Source organism: Sorex fumeus, unplaced genomic scaffold (assembly GCF_029834395.1).
Source record: "Sorex fumeus unplaced genomic scaffold, SorFum_2.1 ptg000044l, whole genome shotgun sequence".
NCBI classification, from domain to species: domain Eukaryota; kingdom Metazoa; phylum Chordata; class Mammalia; order Eulipotyphla; family Soricidae; genus Sorex; species Sorex fumeus.
This window is the reverse complement of record NW_026606101.1, coordinates 53086240-53105309: the sequence shown is the minus strand read 5'-3', so window position 1 is coordinate 53105309 and position 19070 is coordinate 53086240. Positions and strand designations below refer to the sequence as shown.

General features: G+C 42.7%; 1 protein-coding gene across 2 annotated transcripts in view; it reads right to left on the bottom strand.

Annotated features, from left to right (window-relative positions):
• ST6GAL1 (ST6 beta-galactoside alpha-2,6-sialyltransferase 1) overlaps positions 1 to 19070 on the bottom strand; it is a 131729-nt gene that overhangs the window by 23794 nt on the left and 88865 nt on the right. For both annotated transcript variants that reach the window (XM_056121338.1, XM_056121337.1), the window contains exon 4: positions 3587 to 3708. The gene's annotated coding sequence lies outside the window, so the exon portion shown is untranslated. The remainder of the gene's footprint in view (positions 1 to 3586; positions 3709 to 19070) is intronic.

Here is a 19070-nt window from a genome sequence, read left to right as displayed (position 1 = left end):
AGAGACAGGAGGAGATGGGAATGGGGGACAGTGTGAGACTAGAATGGGGAGGATAGTAAGACTGCAACAGACGTGTAGGGAGAATGGAATAAATGGCAACTGATCAACCAACCAACAAGCATGGCCCTTGTTTGCTCCCACCAGGGCTCTCCCCCTAGCTGCCCAGTGAATACACAACTTTCCAAGGACTTATTTCTAAAAGTATCAGGAATAAGGTAGTTACATATTCAAAACACATGGATTCTTGCCATTGGTGACCTTGGGCAAGCCACTTAAGCTCTCTGCACATAACTTTTATAGAGTAAGCATGAGAGCCTAAATGGACTACTGATACCCCTCAGATGGAAGACGTACAGAGAGTAAGGTAAGAAGAAAAAGCTGAAGCTTCCACACCCTCTCCATGTATATATGCCATCCTCTCTAGCCCTCTACGTATCCAACAACCCAGAAACTCTCCAAACTCCTCTCTAGGTTTGTTTTGCTTAGTAATGGAGACTATTACATGAGCAAGGCTAATTTAATGATAATTACTTCCCAAAAGGGGAGAGAGGCAGAGAAGAGAGAGAGAGAGAGAGAGAGAGAGAGAGAGAGAGAGAGAGAGAGTGGACCTGTCATAGTTGGGGGGGAGGGGATGGAGGAAAGGATGGAAACTGGGACCATTGGTAGTGGGAAAATCACACTGGTGAAAGGACAGTTGTTGGAACATTAGATTACTAAAATCCAATCATGAGCAACTTTGTAAATGTATGTATCACTGTGGTTCAATTAAAAAATATATTTCTTAAATACTAACTAGCCTTTACTTAGTAAACCTTTAGTGCCTTTAGTATCTCTTCCCTTCCCATAGGCCAGGCAGTGGGGTTTGGGATAGGGCTGGAAATGCCATCCCTCTAATCACAAGGCTGATTCTTCAGGACTATATGGATCTCCTGTAGACCCCCAGATTTTCCAAGGGATCCAGCTGAAAATTATGTAAATAGGGAGGCTATGGCATAAGAACAGGGAGCCAACTAATAAGGCTGAGGGCCCACAGGAAGAAAACAAGGGAGCCGGGGTTGTTAAACAGGAAGGAAGCCACAGTTGAAAAAAAGGTCACAAACACTGCTCTGGACCATCTTTAGATTCTTCCAGAAATCACCTCTGTTTTCATAACAAAAGACATATTTATTACTCTTGACATTTAGGAAGTCCCATAATTTTGGGGAACTATGAGCCAAGAATTTGGTTGAAGGCAAGATAAATGAGAAATACATTTTAGTCAATTAAATAACCAAATATTTATGTCTTACCAATCAAGATTGCACGCCCTATCTCATCCACAGAGTGCTGTAGGGGCCCAACAAAGATGGTGGGAGGGGGACTGTGATATTTCGTGAATATTAAGGCACAGAGGTGTTCTGAAGAGAAAACAGAGAGCAACTCCTCAGCCCAAGGGCCATGTGATGGTGACATGGGCTAGCGAACAATGCCAGAGTGAGTGCTGGACTAAGTGGAAACCCAAGTTGCAGGCCCTTTATCTGAGACTCTTGAGTATAAGCAACATCCAAAATATTCTTAGAGTCCATTGGCAGAACCCAAGCAGCTCTTCTCACCGCCCCCCCTCCCGCCCCCCACTCCGTCCAGCCCTGAGAACCAGTGACCCTGGGGAAAATGGATTTCTTTCCAGGACCTATGATGTTTGGGAAGTGATGTGATATACACACAATGAGGAATCTTCAGTCATGAGGTCAGGGAAATGGGGGAGGGGGTTGGTGGCCTCAAGTCAGAAAACTAAGCAACTTGGTTCCCTCAGACCCCAAATACAACTAATCACAAGACAGCAAAAGAAAAAGAGCTAGATAATAAAGTAACAGCTCCCTCTCCCTTCAAAATGGCAGGCACCCGCAAGACCTCACTTAATCTTTATCACAATGCAAGAAATGAGAAGAGATAATGAATAAAATCAGGCTTATCCATGTGAAAACCACCAGGCTTCCAGTTCAGTTCTGTCTGACTCTAAAAACAGTCCATGGTTTTTGGACTCAAGGACAGATGAAGGCCAGTGAGAAGTCAGTGTTGACCCAACAGGACTCAGGGATCAGAGTCCCTATAGCAATGACTTCATACCCTGACAACCCAGAAAACTACCCTCACCATCACCTACAGATACACTCATTTCCTGGCTCACTGATTTACCTCTCAGAGGCTCTTTCCACAGAAATTATATTGAGGACCTAGTAATAATCCTGTCAAACGTAGACTAAATCTGAATGGCTCTATCTATAGAAGAAGGAACTGAGATACTAGATACATCAACTGTAAGTGCATTAGTAATTTGGAAATGAGGACCTTGGCACTTAAGTTTCGTGAGAAAGAGTAAAATGGAAATGTTGGTGGGGGCAGTGGGCAGGAGGGATCCACACTGACTGTCCCAGTAGCTAGTGCTCAGTTTTCTGCCAGCACCAACTCTCCAAGCTTGAGTTTCCTAAGAAAGAAGGTGGAGGGTGTGGTGCTGGAAAGCTTTCTGCATAAAATTCTGCCAGTATCAATACTGTAAATTAAAGTGCCTAAAATAAAATGTGAAAGGAAAAAGAGAGAAAGGGATTTGGGTTAATAAAAAAAAAAGAAGAGAGTTTCCCCAAACCTTCAGACACAATGAGAGTCCAGCCTCCTCCTTCATGGCCTCAGAGCTAATTCTGACACGTTGATTCCTGAGTCTCCTAACACCACATAAGTAAGCTCCCAATCTCCCAATCTCTAGTTGGCTGGAGCTGTTGGTCATAAGCACTTAAAGTGCTTGAAGACATGCTCATCTTAAATTTCTCTAATGAACCGGAAATTGAAGAAACTGCATGCAAGCAGTCTCACTGGCCAAAAGAAGAACATAGTCTTCAACAAGATCTTTGGGAAAATATACCAAGCATTGAATTTTCCAGTCACACCAGAAACTGACCTCCTTAACCTCCAGCCCTCCACTCCACTGCCCTCTCGTCTGCTGCAGTCAGGACAGTCTTACTTGAGGTGCTCTCTTCCCCAGTAGCGCTGTTCTGGTCCCTGTATGTGGTTATGCTTTTTCTACGAACACCTACCACAAGTCAAGTGTGCCTGGCCTCACTTCAGAAACCAAATACAGTAAATTCTCAGTGATCGGTTTCGAATGATGCATCTAGGGCTACTTAAAATGCCAAGATGCTTCTAGAAAATATGGTAACAATTTCCATTACACCTACACAGACTAAGTTCATACAGAACCAAGAGAAAGAAAGTCCTGTTGAAACTCAGGCTTCTGCCACTGACTTTCTGCTTCTCACCATATGCTCAGTACAAAATGCACCCCTGGGCACAGAGTAGGTGCTCAGTAAAAGGTGAACTGAGTTATCAAATACTTTCAAATCTCATTTTCATGGTTTATTTTTATGAATGGCGTATTCACCACAGCTCCCACCACCGAAATGAGTGACAAAACAAATGAAACAAAACATGAAGAAAATAGTATAACCAGACCATGAGCTCATGTGACTCTCCGAAAATAGCAGCTCTCTGCATTTTCTGCAGAAATGTGTCCCCTCGCTCGATGCTCCCTAGCACATGCCCCCAGGCTTCTTACCTGCTTCTGGCTGCTGGTCCTCCAGGACTTCAGGAAGTGGCTCTGTTCTCCAGGAGAAAGGATGTTGGCTTTATTGGGTCTGGAGGCCAAGGCTCATTTGTCTGCGGATGATTAAACACCATCTGCAGAGGCAATTTTTAAAAAAGTGTGTGTGAGAGAGGGGGAGGATGCAAGCTCTGCTTACTTCACAGGAGAGGCAGAGTTAACTATTAACAAACAGTCACTTTTGCTCATGGTCAGCCTAGCCCCAGTCTAGGTTATGGCTAGACAGAGAAACACCAGAAAGCCTACGTAAGAAAAGGGAGGCAAAGGCATAGTATAGATGCAGTGTCCTCGGTTCATGAATAGCACAGGAGCCCAGAAATGATTTATAGGAGATAAAAATTGAACGGGAATATATGCTGGGTGTCACCAGATAAATAAGCAACCCAGATCAATCTAGGGGGAAAGGATTGTCTAGTCACTGAATTGACTTACATAAATAAGCACTTTGGAACAAAATGAGGTGGCTCCCCAAATAAACTCTAGAAAGAGTTTTTTAAAAATAATTTTTTATTGGGCTAGAGAAATAGCACAGGACTAAAGTACTTGCTTTGCATGTGGTTGGGAAAATTCAACTCCCAGACATACTCGTATGCCCTGGATGATAAAAAAAATTAATGTGTCCATTTTTGAAAAATTTTGTAAATTCCAAAATTTCTAAAATATACACAGATTACACAGTGCTGGAAAAATAGTATAAAAATATCATTTTAAGGCCCTAAAAATAGAATTCACTATCAGCTCTATTTTCTAACGTGATACAGGAAACATAGCAAAGGAAAAGTTTAATGAAGTCAGTTATGTGAAAATTCCAAATTCGGTATTTGGAGAGATATTAAGCCAAGGAGTTGGGCCAAAGGCTGATACACAGGCTTTGCATGCAGGAGCTGTGGGTGCAAACCCTGGCGCCACATGGTCCGCCAGAACCACCAGAAGCCACCTCTGAGCACCATGCCAGGACTGCCCCTGGGCACCACTGGGTGTCACCAAAAGCAAAAGCAAAAATGAAAAAGAAAAATACTATAATAGAACAAGGTATACAACCTGCAAATATAGTTAAAGTCTCCCAAAATAGACAGTCTATACAAACAAATTACTAAATGAAAAATATAATTAACAAGCACAAGAAAGTAATCTTGGGGAAAAAAAAACAAAAGAAATATTAAAATATTAGCTTTCAGCATTTACATTAGCCAGTGTTTTCATAATTAGTAAGTCCTAAAGAAACTATAAATATATTACATTGGCATATTTAAAGGGAGCAGCAATAATTAATTTAACCTTTTGATAAAGAAATCAGGTCATAGATTTAAAAGCTCATTACTTATTAAATAAGTTTACTGTCAGAAAATAAGACTGAAGAAATAATCCAAAGGGAAAATATTACATATATTTTTCAGATGCAAAAACTCCATATTTTATAAATTTGTGGGGAAAAGTTATAAAACTTTATAAAACAATATGCAATTTTATCATTTTCAAAAACATAAGGTTACAACTAAGCTTTCCATGGGAAATAGTCCAACTACAATAGGACTATATCTTATCATGTGGATATAGCTCAACTATATCCACATGATATATATGTATATAGTCATATACGTACACACACGCACATATATATACACCACCTCATATATATTGTAATTGTGTAAGAATTTTTCAGCAATAGGAAAGAAAGTGTTTAAAATATAGGACTGTAGATGTAACTCACTAGTGACTACATGTAAGAGATGTAAGAGAACTTGGGTTTGATCCCAAACACCTCTGCCCTAAACGAATTAAAACAACAACAATAACAAAACATGAAACAGAACATGTCATTGTGGGGCTAAAAGGTCTGCATGTTCAAATACCTAGAAAAAATGTACATTGTTGGTCACGGTCCTCCTGTTGTTCATTTATTTGCTCAAGCGGGCCCACAGTACATCTCAAAATATCTGATGAACAAACTAACAGAACAAGAAACTAATTCACATCTTTAGGATCATCTTACTGTCATTCTCCTTACGTTAGTTGAATACGGCAAAACTTACTCAATTATTGGCGTCAATATTCCTCAACCTTCATATAGAATTTTGGATTGGTCCACAAGCCTGCCCTATCAGATAAAAATTAACAAAATGAAGAGGAAGGCATCATGGTTTCAGGTCGTGAATAAAGAAGGGAATTTTCTTTTTGAGACCTGAATTTGGCTTAGGGAACTGACGCTAGTAGTAGGTAGTAGGCCCTGGGCTCACTGACAGGGCAAATGTGAGAGGGGACATTCCATTCCTTGTCAAAAAGTCCAAAGCTCTCCTTCACTGAAGAAATGGTTGCCTGGCAGAATCAGAAAAATGTTTCTAATAGCTACCCATCTTATGAAAAGTCACGTCATTTAAGTTTTGTTCACAGCATGAGTGTTTTGCAATTAGTTGTGCAGTCAAACCTTATTATTTGATTATAGTAATGTCTCGGATTGAAAAACATAAATTTTGTAAGTAGGAATCTTTCTCTAGATAAACTTCCGGCACATAGGAGCAAGTTGGTTGACATATGTTAAATGAATGAGAGGTCTGCTTATTCTCAAAGAGTCTATGGATGAGTGATGGGAAATTCTTTCTCGGCAACCTCACAGGGAACATGATGGCGGTCACTGACCTCTGGATTTTGGCCTTTGAAGCCTGGCTACTCCCACTCACCCACCCCGGTCAACATGTATGCTGCTGAAACATGAAACTTTAACTTGGGTTCATCCCAAAAATCAGAGGAAAGGAACCCACACACAGCTCTTCCTCACAGGAAATGCTTCTGCTTAAAATAATTTGCACAATGAGATAAAAATCACTCCCCAATCTGGATTTCCAAAAACTCAACGAATCGAAACAAAAGTGGTACACCTGCTGATCTAGGTATATGTGATAAGGTCTTTCCAAAAATATCACTACTGAGACTGGGTTATCAAAGGAGGCAATCTTCAAACAGAAGCAGTAACAAAATCCTCCACTCTGGTGAGAAACCTTAACAACCAGATGACAACAGCACTGACAGCACCATAAGGGGTCAGAGCTTTGGAATTAGAAAGACTTAAGCAAAAGTACAAACTACTTCCCACCAGTTACAGCATCTTAAACTTCAACTCCATCACCTTGAATTTCAACTACATTACCATTCATTCAACCTCCTAAGATTCAGCATCTTCCTAAAATGGTGGTAAAACTAACAGAGCCTATCTCTTAGGAATGATATTTAAATAACCAGGTAAGAGAATAGAGTCAAAAGGATGGAATAGTGCCTAAGATGAACACCATACACATCATTTTTGTTTCCCTCTCACCATCTCTCCTCTGTGGATACCACTAGCCTCCCCATTTTACAAATAAAGGAAATCAGAGAGGGAAGATGAATAATTTGTCCAGATTGGTTCAGTTGTAGTTCTCCAGTGCCCCAAGCTCTTCTGTGCCTTCAAGTCTCTGCACATCAAAACTCATCTATATAAACTGTCTTTTCTATCCTGTCACAGGGGGCTATCCCCCCCACACCAGCTCAAGTGGTGCCCTGTGCTTTGAAGCCTTTCTTGACCTCACAGAGATCAAAACAACTCCTCTGTGCCTGTTGGGGCTTTCTTCTAACAATTTATCTACTTGCAGGTCTGTCCCAACCTGACAGAAAGTTTCTCTATGATTTCTCTCTGGTCTCTGCATCTAGATAAGCCACTGGGCCATAATTAGGAGGTTCTCAGTCATGTCCAAAGAGAGAATGAAGTTGGATCCAACACCAGCCCTCCCAACACCCCATGACCCTAAGTTGCTGGAGTTGGCCATCTAGCCCGCTTCAGTGATTGACTTTCCCCTCAACAGTGCTGCGCTTCTAAAAGATCATTTGCCTGATCATACACATAGTACCCCAACTACAACATCATCTCATTGTTTCTCCCTTTCCTACACAGCTGGGTGCTCAGCTGGTCTGCCCATTGCCCATCAGACTGAGCTCAGGGTCCTGCCATCAAGAGCCACCATCTCGCCCCACCATGTTTTCCAATGGTTTTACCAGGTTTTCACTTCTTCCTATCCATGAGTAGCATGGACTGGAATCCTGCATTGAACACCCTCTGGAGTACCTTAGCTGTCCCAACAACACCTTGCCATCCTAACTCCACACAAAAAAAAAGTGCACCCAGGTGACAGTGGTAGTAATTAATCAAATTACAGAGGAGTAGTGGCAGAATCCATGACACTGAAAGCCCTCCTGGAATCCACAGATGAAATTCTAAACAACTAGTTAGAAACAACAAATCTGATTGGGATAGCTTCGGCAGAGAAGGAAGAGAGCAACAGCCTGCTGGTTCACCCAGAGAGCCCCTTGGCGAGGGTTGAGAGCATCAGCAGTGCATTAGACTCACCATAAGGCTGCAGAAGACACAATAGAATCTCGTCATGTTTACAGTGTGAAGATAACAGCCCAGATGACTCAATCAGCTCTATCTCTCACATAGGGACTGTAGAGAGACCATATGGAGTCTGTTTGGTGAGCTCAAAGGAATAACAAGACAGATAGGCAATAAAGCCCTAGAAAGTATAAGGGCAGAAATGAGGAAAACTACAATCGGAAGTGACTATTCTTCGCTTTCTTATGGTCTATTTCAATTTCCTCCCTCATTTTCACCACTGCCTGATGAACTTGCTACTTGCTTATGGAGAAAAAAAAAGGAGGCTATCAAAATATAACTTCTATGTGCATGCCTTTATATCACAGTTATCTGATTTACCTGAATTCATGCCCATGATTGTTTTGTTGATTGACTGAATTCAACATTACAATTTGTCCACAAGATCCCACAACCTCTAATCAACTTGAAATTATAATCTTAGGAATTACCTAACATAGTTAGAATATTCTTCCGGAAAACCTTCCTTCTTCTGCATGATTAGGTTTCCCTCTCAAAGATCTTTGCCAACAGCATATATTTTGAATAACTTGAAAGAAAACTCATTAGGTTTTCTTTCAAGGTACCTGATTAGGCTTAACATCACTAGTATTAGGACAGCTAAACAATAATGCTTTCTGACATGAGCCAATGTGAAGCACAAAGCACCACCTGTGAAAAATTCTTGTCCAAAATGTGCAATCTGTATGTGATTCAAATCCTGCAGGCAATTCCAGCTTTCAAAAACAAAGAAAGGGGCCAGAGAGATAGTCCAGGAAGTAAAGTACTTGCCTTGCATGTAGCTGTGACAACCCTGACTCAGGTTCAATCCCCTGAGCACAGAGCCAGGAATAGCCCTTGAACACTGCTAGGTGTAGCCCCCAAAATAAACACACACACGCGTGTGCACACGCACACACACACACACACACACACACACACACACACACACTTTTTTAAAAAAGAAATAGAAGAGAAAGAAGAACAAGTTAAATGGCACCAGAGATAATTTGTAAGACAAATCTAGGAAACAGAATATGCTATAGGGTAAATGAACTAGCTTCATCAACCAAAAGGCATGAAAAATAAATGATTCAAAATATTAAAAATTTATGCCCAAGGCCAGGGAGACAGCTCAAGTGGTTTAGCACAAGTCTAACATACGCAAGACCCTGAGCGTGATCCCTGGCAGTGATGCTAGTAGACCTAGTAGCCCCTCCAAGCAACACCCAGCCACATACAAGCACTGGACCATTAAGCCTGGATCAAAGGGCTAAGTATCACTGGGTCCCCTCCCTCAGAGCTTTCTACTACACTACACAGACCTTACTTGAGTCTTGAATTGAATAAAACACCGTTTGGGCAAATGGAGAAATCTGACTACAGATTGAGTACTACAGTATCTTAAGAAATAACTGTCAATTTTGGTAGATGTAATGATAGCACTATGTGATACACAGTATCATTATAAATGTGGCATGCAGGTGAAATGTTCATAGATGAAATCTACTTTAAAATAACTTTAGTCTAATGGTCCCTGCCAAAATAGAACAATCTTCACACTGTTTCCTCTATGGATTCTTTTTTGTAGCATTTTCAGGGTGTTTTTTCATAACAGACAACACAAAATATATTATTTAAGTTGTGCTTTGGAACAGGGATTGAGGCTTGGGATGGAAACATCCCAAATATGGCGGTGGGAAGGTGTAATGGCGGTGGGATTGGCATTTGAATATTAAATGTAATCAAATATTGTGAACTACCTAATAAAAGAAAATTTAAAAATAAATAAAATAAAGTAAGATAACTTTAGTCATATGGGTCAAAGAAATAATACTTTAGACATTTGCCTTGCACATGACGAATTCCAGTCCAATTCTTGGAACCACATGTGATATCCAAGCACTTTCCAGAATGATCTTTGAGCACAGAACCAGAAGTAATAAGCACCCTCAAGTATGGTTCCCAAATTAAAAATTATATATGGGATGAGTTATCTTCAGGGCTAGAGAGATAGCACAGAGGTTAAAGTATATGCTTTGCATGTGGCTGACCACAGTTTGATCCCAGATTACATAGTCCACTGAGCATCTCTGAATGCAGCTATATTCCTCCCACCTCCAGAAACACAGTGTGAGGCACCGGAGTTCTGGATGGATGGCCTAGCTAATTCCACATCCTCTGGCCCTTGCACCTGACTCAGAATTGTCAGGACAGACCCTCAGGCCTCCTGAGCAAAGCTTGGAAGAACCCTCAGCCCTGCAAAAAAAATGAGTGGTCTGTACACTCGTCTCAGTTAATTAATATTTAGGGAAAGTTTCAAAGAGCCTGAAGGAAAGAAGTGATAGAAGAAAATTGTTTTACTGAATAAATTAACTGAAAAAGATACCTGATTATATAGAAGTCACATATTAAGCATTAGTTCTAAATAAACTCCATTTCCCTAACGCTTCCATAAAACCTCCTGACCTATTCCACCTTTCAGCTCCAATTCTTTCTCTTTCCTTGGTAGTAAAACTCCTGAAAAGAACAAATAGTCATAATGTCCAACTCCCTTCTTCTCATTCGCTTATTTAACCCACCCCTCTCACCTCCCTCCTCCATGAATTAGCTCTTGTCTGGGTCACAAAACACTCCATAATTTCTGTACTGTTAATCAAAGGGTCAGTGGAGAGTCTTCACCAGTCCAAATTACATGCACTACAATTGTAATGACCCTATCCAACCCTCATATGATGGGAATTGACACTGAAATGTTCCTAACTAATTAAAAGTGAAGGATCACAGAGAGAGCAGCATCCCACTGATGCCAATAGGTTTCCAATCAAGAGAAGTAGATATGTGAAAGGCAGGAGCAAATAAACACATTCAGAGAGGCCTGACCTAAATTAAAATTAATCATCCTGATATCACACTTCTAAAATATGATATAATTGAATTGGATCAGATGAGGGGTTTTCTATACCCCACAGGTAGCCTAAAGACTTCTCCATGAGGCCTGCTGGGTTCCAACCCCTCAGGAAAGAGGCACTTCCTTCCGTAGACAGCTGTGAAGGAAAACTAAGTTCCCCCAAACCTGCTGTTGGTTAGCTTATCTGTCTCTGGATCTTCCATCTTGAAGTGGTTCATACTTCTCCCTCTACTCTATTGTTACTGGACTGTATGCATGTCTTCTTGTTATGTGGACGACCCAAGTAAAATCACCTTGTGAGGAGAGTGTATCAGCAGCCTGATGGCACCTTCAGACTTCCAGATACCCCAAAGCTGCTGCTGTGCCTTTAGCCAGACCCCAAGAACGTGGGTCAAAGTTTACCAAGAAAGTAAATGGCCAAAAATTAGGTATGTGGGAGACATACCCACAAACCACCTCTGGCTCAGCTATATAATTGGATGCAAGGCCTCTCTGGTTCCTGATTGAACTGCTTAACAGTTATGATCCCAGAGACTCAGAGACAAATCTCAGCAGCTTTTGGCAGAGATGTGTCCAATCCCCACAATGGGTTACCAAAGCTGGGCTACCCCAAGAGGAAAGGGTGATGTCCCTGTGCCTGCTCCCCCTTGACGGCTCAGTGGCCACCATCTTCCAGAGGCCACTAGATGGTCATGTTTGGGCTTGCAGTGACAAGACACGCAGGGCCTCACAGAATGGGGGTGGAGCCAGCCCTTTCCTCCCCACCCCAACAAGACCCTGAGTCACCACCCACTAACAGCCTCTCTGGCTCCTGATCAAGCTGCTTAATGGCCATGACCCAAGAGACTCAGAAACAAATCTTGGTAGGAGTATGGTGCTGCCAGCAGGTCAATCTGTATCTGTGAGGCAAGTGCATCAGCAGCCTGATGGTACCTACAGACTTCCCGATGCCCCAAAATTGCTGCTGTGTCTTTGGCCAGACCCCAAAAACTTGGGGCAAAGTTTACCAAGAAAGTAAATGACCAAAAGTTAGGTATATGGGAGAGACATCCACAAACCACCTCCGGCTCAACTATATCATTGGAGGCAAGGCCTCTCTGGTTTCTGATCAGACTGCTTAACAGTCATGATCCCAGAGACTCAGAGACAAATTTTGGCACCCAGCGGCTTTTGGCAGAAATACATCCAGACCCCACAGTAGGTTACTATCACCGGGCCACCCCAGGGGGTAAAGAGTACTGTCCCTCTGCCTGTTCCCTCTTGGCGGCTCGTTGGCCGCCATCCTCCACAAGCCACTGGACAGTCAGGTTTGGGCCCTCAGTGACGAGACACGCAGGGCATCATGGGATGGGAGCGGAGCCAGCCCTTTCCTCCCTGCCCCAAGGAGATCCCGAGTTGCAGCTCACGAACAGCCTCTCTGAATCTTGATCAAGCTGCTTAACAAGAGACTCAGGAACAAATCTTGGAATCCAGTGGCTTTTGGCAGAAATGCGTCTGGTCCCTGCAGTAGGTTACTGGTGCCGAGCCACTCCAGGTGGGAATAGGTTTCGTGCCTTGGCCTGTTCCCCCTGGCAGCTCAGTGGTTGCCAACCTCCAGAGGCCATTGGACAGTCAGGTTTGGACCCTCAGTGACAAGACACTTGGGGCCTCACGGGATGGGGATGGAGCCGGCCCTTTTCTTCCCACCCCAATGAGACCCCAAGTTGCCACCCACAAACAGCCTCTCTGGCTCCTGATCAAGCTGCTTAATGGCCATGATCCCAGAGACTCAAGAGACAAATTTCGGTACCCAGTGGTTTTTGGCAGAAATGCATCCGGACCCCACAGTAGGTTATTGTCACCAGGCCACCCCAGGGGGTAAAGGGTGCTGTCCCTCCACCTGCTCCCCTTGGCGGCTCAGTGGCCGCCATCCTCCAGAGGCCATTGGACAGTCAGGATTGGGCCCACAGTGACGAGACATGCAGGTCCTCACTGGATGGGGTTGGAGCTCTCACGGTAATTCAATAAATAAAATTGTAAAAAAGGGGGGGGGGAAGTAAGGTGGAATTCATGCCCAATTCAATCAGTCTAACCAATGGCTAAATAAATAGCAATATTCCTACATTAAAAAAAAAATCTCGGAACCAAGTGGCTTTTGGCAGAAATGCATCAATGAGTCTGGTCCCTGCAGTAGGTTACCGGCATCCGGCCACCCCAAGGGGGAAAAGAGTGCTGTCCCTCCACCTGTTCCTTCTTGGTGGCTCGGTGGCCACCATCCTCCAGAGGCCTTTGGACAGTAGGGATTGGGCCCACAGTGATGAGACATGCAGGACCTCACAGGATGGGGGTGGAGCCAGCCCTTTCCTCCCCACCCCAAGGAGATCCCGAGTTGCCACCCACAAACAGCCTCTCTGGCTCCTGATCAAGCTGCTTAACAGCTATGATCCAAGAGATTCAGGAACAAATCTCGGAACCCAGCAGGTTTTGGCAGAAATCCCTTCAGATTTAATTGTTAAAATTCTGGAATTCCAAAATCTTGCAGCCACTACTGCAGCCGCATGACATCATATGCTATTCATAACCAACAATAGAAAGCAAATTGTCTATTGTTGCCTTTTCGGCAGATCTAAGTGTTGGGGCAAAATCCCAAATAATAATGGTGGGTCTGGTGTCAAAATATTGAATGTAATCAAAGTAGAGAGTGAGTAATGTGGAAATCATCTGCCCCACAGGTAGGGGGAGGGTGTGGGACGGGAGTATACTGGGGTTGTTGGGGGTGGAGAATGGGCACTGGTGAAGGTACGGGTGTTTCATTGTATGACTGAGACTTAAACCCGAAAGCTTTATAACTGCTCTCACGGTGATTCAATAAATAAATTTATAAAAAAGGAAAAAAAGGAAGGTGGAGTTCATCCCCAGTTCAATCGGCCTAATCAATGGCTAAATAAATAGATAAGAAAGAAAGAAAAAAGAAAGAAAGGAAGGAAGGAAGGAAGGAAGGAAGGAAGGAAGGAAGGAAGGAAGGAAGGAAAAATCACCTTGTGATTGTAGAGAGTTGGCTTGAGTCATGAAGTGAAAACTATTTCACAGGTGCAAGTAGCACTCTGGAGATTAACCCTGATATTAGAGTCAATCTGCAGTCTTTTACAGTTGGTCCTTTCTTTCTTTTATTATTATTTTTTTGTGTGTGTGCTGTTTTGGTTGTGCACTCGGGAATTACTCCTGGCAGTGCTCTAGGGACCATATAGGATGCAGGGGATCAAACCCATGTCAGCCATATGAAAGGCAACGCCCTACTCACTGTACTATAGCTCCAGCCCCACATTGTCATTTCTTTCTCCTACTTCCCACCATCTATACTCTCCCAGCTTTTCTCCACCTTACTTGTCACGTTTCTTAGCAGTTCTCTGTTGCTAGTTCCTCCCCCTCTCCCCCAGCTAGGTAAAGTATCCAGTGGGATCTACATAGAACTCCATCTACACTCACACTCCACTTGCACTTGATGTGCAACTTGAGGGCTGGCCCCCTCCTCCCAGCCAGTTCTCACTCCACACATGCTTGACATACACTAAAAGGAGTTTACAAAAAAGAATCTGTAAGTTTCTATGCAAAAAATAAAGCCCTTAATTTGAAAAAAAAGAAAAGAAAACAATCCAGGAGAGTAGCCCCCCCCCCCAAGAATGAAAGAGTATATTCACCTCGGTGTTTACACTCATCTATGAGAGAAGAGAGCAACATTGCAAAGAACAATGATTCTCAGGCTTCAGGCTCAGAATTACTAAAATTAGTTAATAAAATGCACATACTGAATTCTATTTCAATCTTTGTGACTCAAATCATCTTGGATGGGCCCCAGGAATCTGCATTTAGCAAGTCCACTGGATGGTTCTGATGCAAGTGCTCCATGGATCCACAGTGTGGAGAAATCTGCTGGTAAGTCTAAAATAACTCATCAAGGTCCAGCAGGAGAAAGGTACAAAAATTCAGCATAATCAACTTCCACAGTCATATGAAAGAGTAACTTTATCCCCATTAAATTTAACAGCAATGGTAAATAAAAATAGGGCTTCTGTTTTGAATGGCCTTTATTTTTATTTATTCTAATCATCTTTTTCTAACTTCATCTTGAAATTATTTGCTTTAGAAAATATTAACCATTATCCCTAACTATTAGTTTTGAAATACCCTGGACTTGCAGAAAGGATGTGGGCGCTTTTCCCATCTCAAACGCTCAGATTCCAATCTTGACTTTTCAGTGAGAAAATGTTAGGCAGTCTATCACTTCTGAGAACTTTATGTCTTCGTTCTATAACAGTACTTTAAAAATCACTCTGTGGGATGATGGCAACAATTTAATGACAGATGTTATCACTTTCTTTGGGCTAATAATTAATGGAGCTTTCTGCCCTTCGGCCAAGTTCCCTGCACACAGTTAAGCTCCTGCAATTCAGTCAAGTTCATTTCATTCCAGAAGTAACTGCAGCACCTGAGGCGGTTCTGCTACTTTGGCTAACCTGGAGGAGCCAGGACAGGCTGCCCGCTGCTCCGCCTCAACCCCTGCCCACAGAGCTCTATCAGTGGCAGCTGAAGAAGTCAAAACAGTTGCCATCATGTCAAAACATTTCGATTTTGCTCCCAAAAGCAGCAAAAGTCAGAAGGATGATAAGTCACAGGAAGAAAGTTGTAATTGGTGGATTTGAGAGATGAGTGGAAGGCAGCCAGAAGCCATGAATGACACGCCTGAGGAGCTGCCTTCAGCAGTGTTTACCTGAGGACCAGCCAGCTGCTAACCGAAGCTGGGGAGGGGGCCATGCAGCCAAGATGAAAACCCTAAAAATAAAGGAGCTTTCACTCCTGACTGCCCCAGCAGTTCCGTCCTAGGCTGCAAAAGGGGTCTTTTATCAGAAGAAAGACATTTTCCAGGCCAGGCAGGCACCTGGAAACATTACCAAGTTCTCAGAAATGTCGCGCTACATTTCTCAAAGTGTGGAGAACTGAACTTTATGGGGGTGTTGGGTGGGTGGATCCTGGGTCCCTCCATAGACAGGGCCACCATGCTATTGAATAAGGAGAGCTCTGAACCCAGGAGTGACACAGTCAGGGCGAAGGGGAAACCTTTGCCGCTGTCTCCGATCCTGTTCAACAGACACATCTCTACGTCTATTTGCCTTTCCATTAAATAGAAGCCTGGCAAAACAGACCCTTCACACCCCAACAGCTTCCCTCCTATAAACATCCACTCGGCAATGCAAGCCCCAGCTCCAGCAGGCTCAAGTCTTACCACATTACAAACCGCTGCACTCCACTCAGCTGGTGGTGGGGAAGAGGAGGAAGGAGTGAACAGGACCTATAAAGAATGAAACAAATACAGTACTCCTCCCACACACCAGACCCACCCCCCCCCCCCAGTCCTCCACCCCCCAACTCACACCTGACAAAAGTAGAAAAAAAAATGGGTTCCCCTCCTCCACAGGAAGAGGAGCTGTTTCCACACCTCCTCCTCAGCTTCAGAAAGGAATGTGTGTACTACAGAAATCTTTACACTTACAAAAATAAAGAACAGAATAGCATAATGAGCCTCCATGTTTTCATAACCCAACTTTAAAGATTATCAACGTTTTGCCAACCTTGCTTTATTTATCAACTGCCCCCACTGTCTTCTGGGAGCAATTTAAAGCACAGGCCAGATTTCTTATCAGTTCCGTCCACCAGCTCTTCGCGACAGGAGTTTCAAAAGAAAAGGAAATCTAGAGACCCTAAGACATCCATTTATGTAACGAATGAACAAATAACCCTGGCTAATTTCTCAGTTTGGGACTGGACCATCCCCTGGAGAAACTTCAAATAATTGACTATGGACTTTAATTATCTTGGATCAGCATATGTGCGCACATGCACACACACACACACACACACACACACACACACACACACACACACACACAACCTCAGACCCAGCCAGTTCTGCCAGAGAATATTATATACAATATGCATAGTCTATTTTATCAGTTCTCTGCAAAATGTCTTTTACGTTAAATTGCCTGAATGAGAATCCGAATATGGTTCGCACATTTTCATTGGGCAGGGTGGAAAGGTGGGAATGATGGTTGAGGGATGACGTGTCACTCTCAGTTCTCTCTTAATCTGAAACAATTCCTCACTTCTTTCCTTTTCACAACAAATACTTGTTAAAGAAACCGAGACATGTGCCCGGTGTATTTGAATGAGTTCCACATTCTGAATCCATCTGATGGTTTGTTTCCTCTGTGCTATTTAATGGACTCCTTTTTGCTATGTGTTTTTTATAAACTGTGTGCTCAATGTCAAGGCTTGTTAAGATTCAGCAGTCCAAGTTCAATGATTGCCCCAACATTTTTGAATATCTAGGTGAGCCTAAGTCTTTCACTTTGTGGTAGTATGGACGCTCTAAGAATAGCATAGACGAGGCTTACTCTTTAAGCCCATGTTCTCCCTTGAACATGTATCTCTCTTGCTTCTCTCCATGTTTCTTTGCTTGTTCATTTCAACTCTGGAGAAGCCTGTGTTCTCTCTTAAACACACACTTCTCCCTTTCTCCCTCCTCACAACTTTCTAAATAAGTTCTAATCAATTAAAAAGATCTTACTTTACCAAATGAAAAAAGATCATAGATCAATATTTATGATAGGTTCATTTATTCAATAAATGTGTATTATCCACTGTGAGTCAAACTACAGATAATAAGCACAGAAATTCCTAGTCATACAGAAGTTGCCTTCTAGTGAATGGGTAAGAAAAGAGTAAAACAGGGTCGGAGAGATAATACAGCAAGTACGGCATTTGTCTTGCAAACAGCTGACCTGACTTTCATCCCCAGTATCCCATATGGTTCCCTGAACATCGCCAGGGGTAATTCCTAAGTGCAGAGCCAGGAATAACCTCTGAGCATCACTGGGTATGACCCAAAAAGCAAAGGGGTGGGGGAGAGAGAGAGAAAGAAAGAAAGAAAGAGAGAGAGAGAGAGAGAGAGAGAGAGAGAGAGATTTGTGCATAGTACTTTGGAAAGAAGCAATTGCTATGCAGAAAATTTAAGAGTAGAAGATGGTTATATAGACCAGTACTTCTCAATCTTTCCCCAACCCTGACCCCCATCCAGCTTGTTCCCTCCCTATGCCTCACAGACCTCCACACTAATTGTTGACTCCCTAGTTTCACGTTGTGTCCTCTGCTGTTTTATGATTTTTATCTGTGAGTCCTTCAATTATCCTGGGGGCCCACAAGATTATATGGTCCTCAACTGAGAACATAGATCTAGACCAGAAGGATGTGTGTGGGAGGAGGAGAGAAATCCAGGATGGAGGGATCAATCGAATTTGATGATCAGACAAAATTTCACTGAGAAGTGGGCATTTGAGTAAAGATTAAATGTAATCAAGCAGGAACAATGTAGTTTTCTGGGGGAAGAGGGCCCCAGAAAACTTGGTATCTTTTGAAGATACCAACAAAATCCCAAGACAGGCACATGACCTTTTCATTTTCAAGAAATGCAGCAGTCTGGAATAGCGTAGATGGCAGAGAAGGTAGTGTATGATGAGTTAATCAGCAAACTATTAGGAGCTAGGGGCCAGAGAGACAGTAATGCACTTGCCTTGCACACAGCTGACCCAGCTGAATCCTCAGTACTGTATATAGTTCCTCAGCACTGGGAGGAGTAATCCCTGAGCTCAGAGCCAGGAGTAAGGCTTAAACAGACCTTATAACCTCCAATCAAAGCAAATAAACAAAAAAAAAGTGTGAAGAGGTAAATCACACAGAGTCTTAGGTTAGTTGAAAGTATTATGTTTATCACTCTGTTGATGGAGGTTTGAAAGGGATCACTCTAGCTGCTATACTGAGAATCAATTGTGGCAGGCTGAAGTTTGCAGAGAATTAAAAAAAAAATCTTTTAAAATACTGGAGTACTAATCCAAGTGTGTAAGGCCATTTATCTACTACCAAGTTTAAGCCTTATCACTATCCTGTTACCTTTATCACAATTCCCTTTTATATTCTAAGAAACTGAAGATCAGAGAGTTTAAGCCCTTATATACCTTTGCATTTCCTTGTTGTATGTTTGTACAGGGTCACTGTGGAGTAAGCTTGATTTTCTAACATGTTAACCAACATAT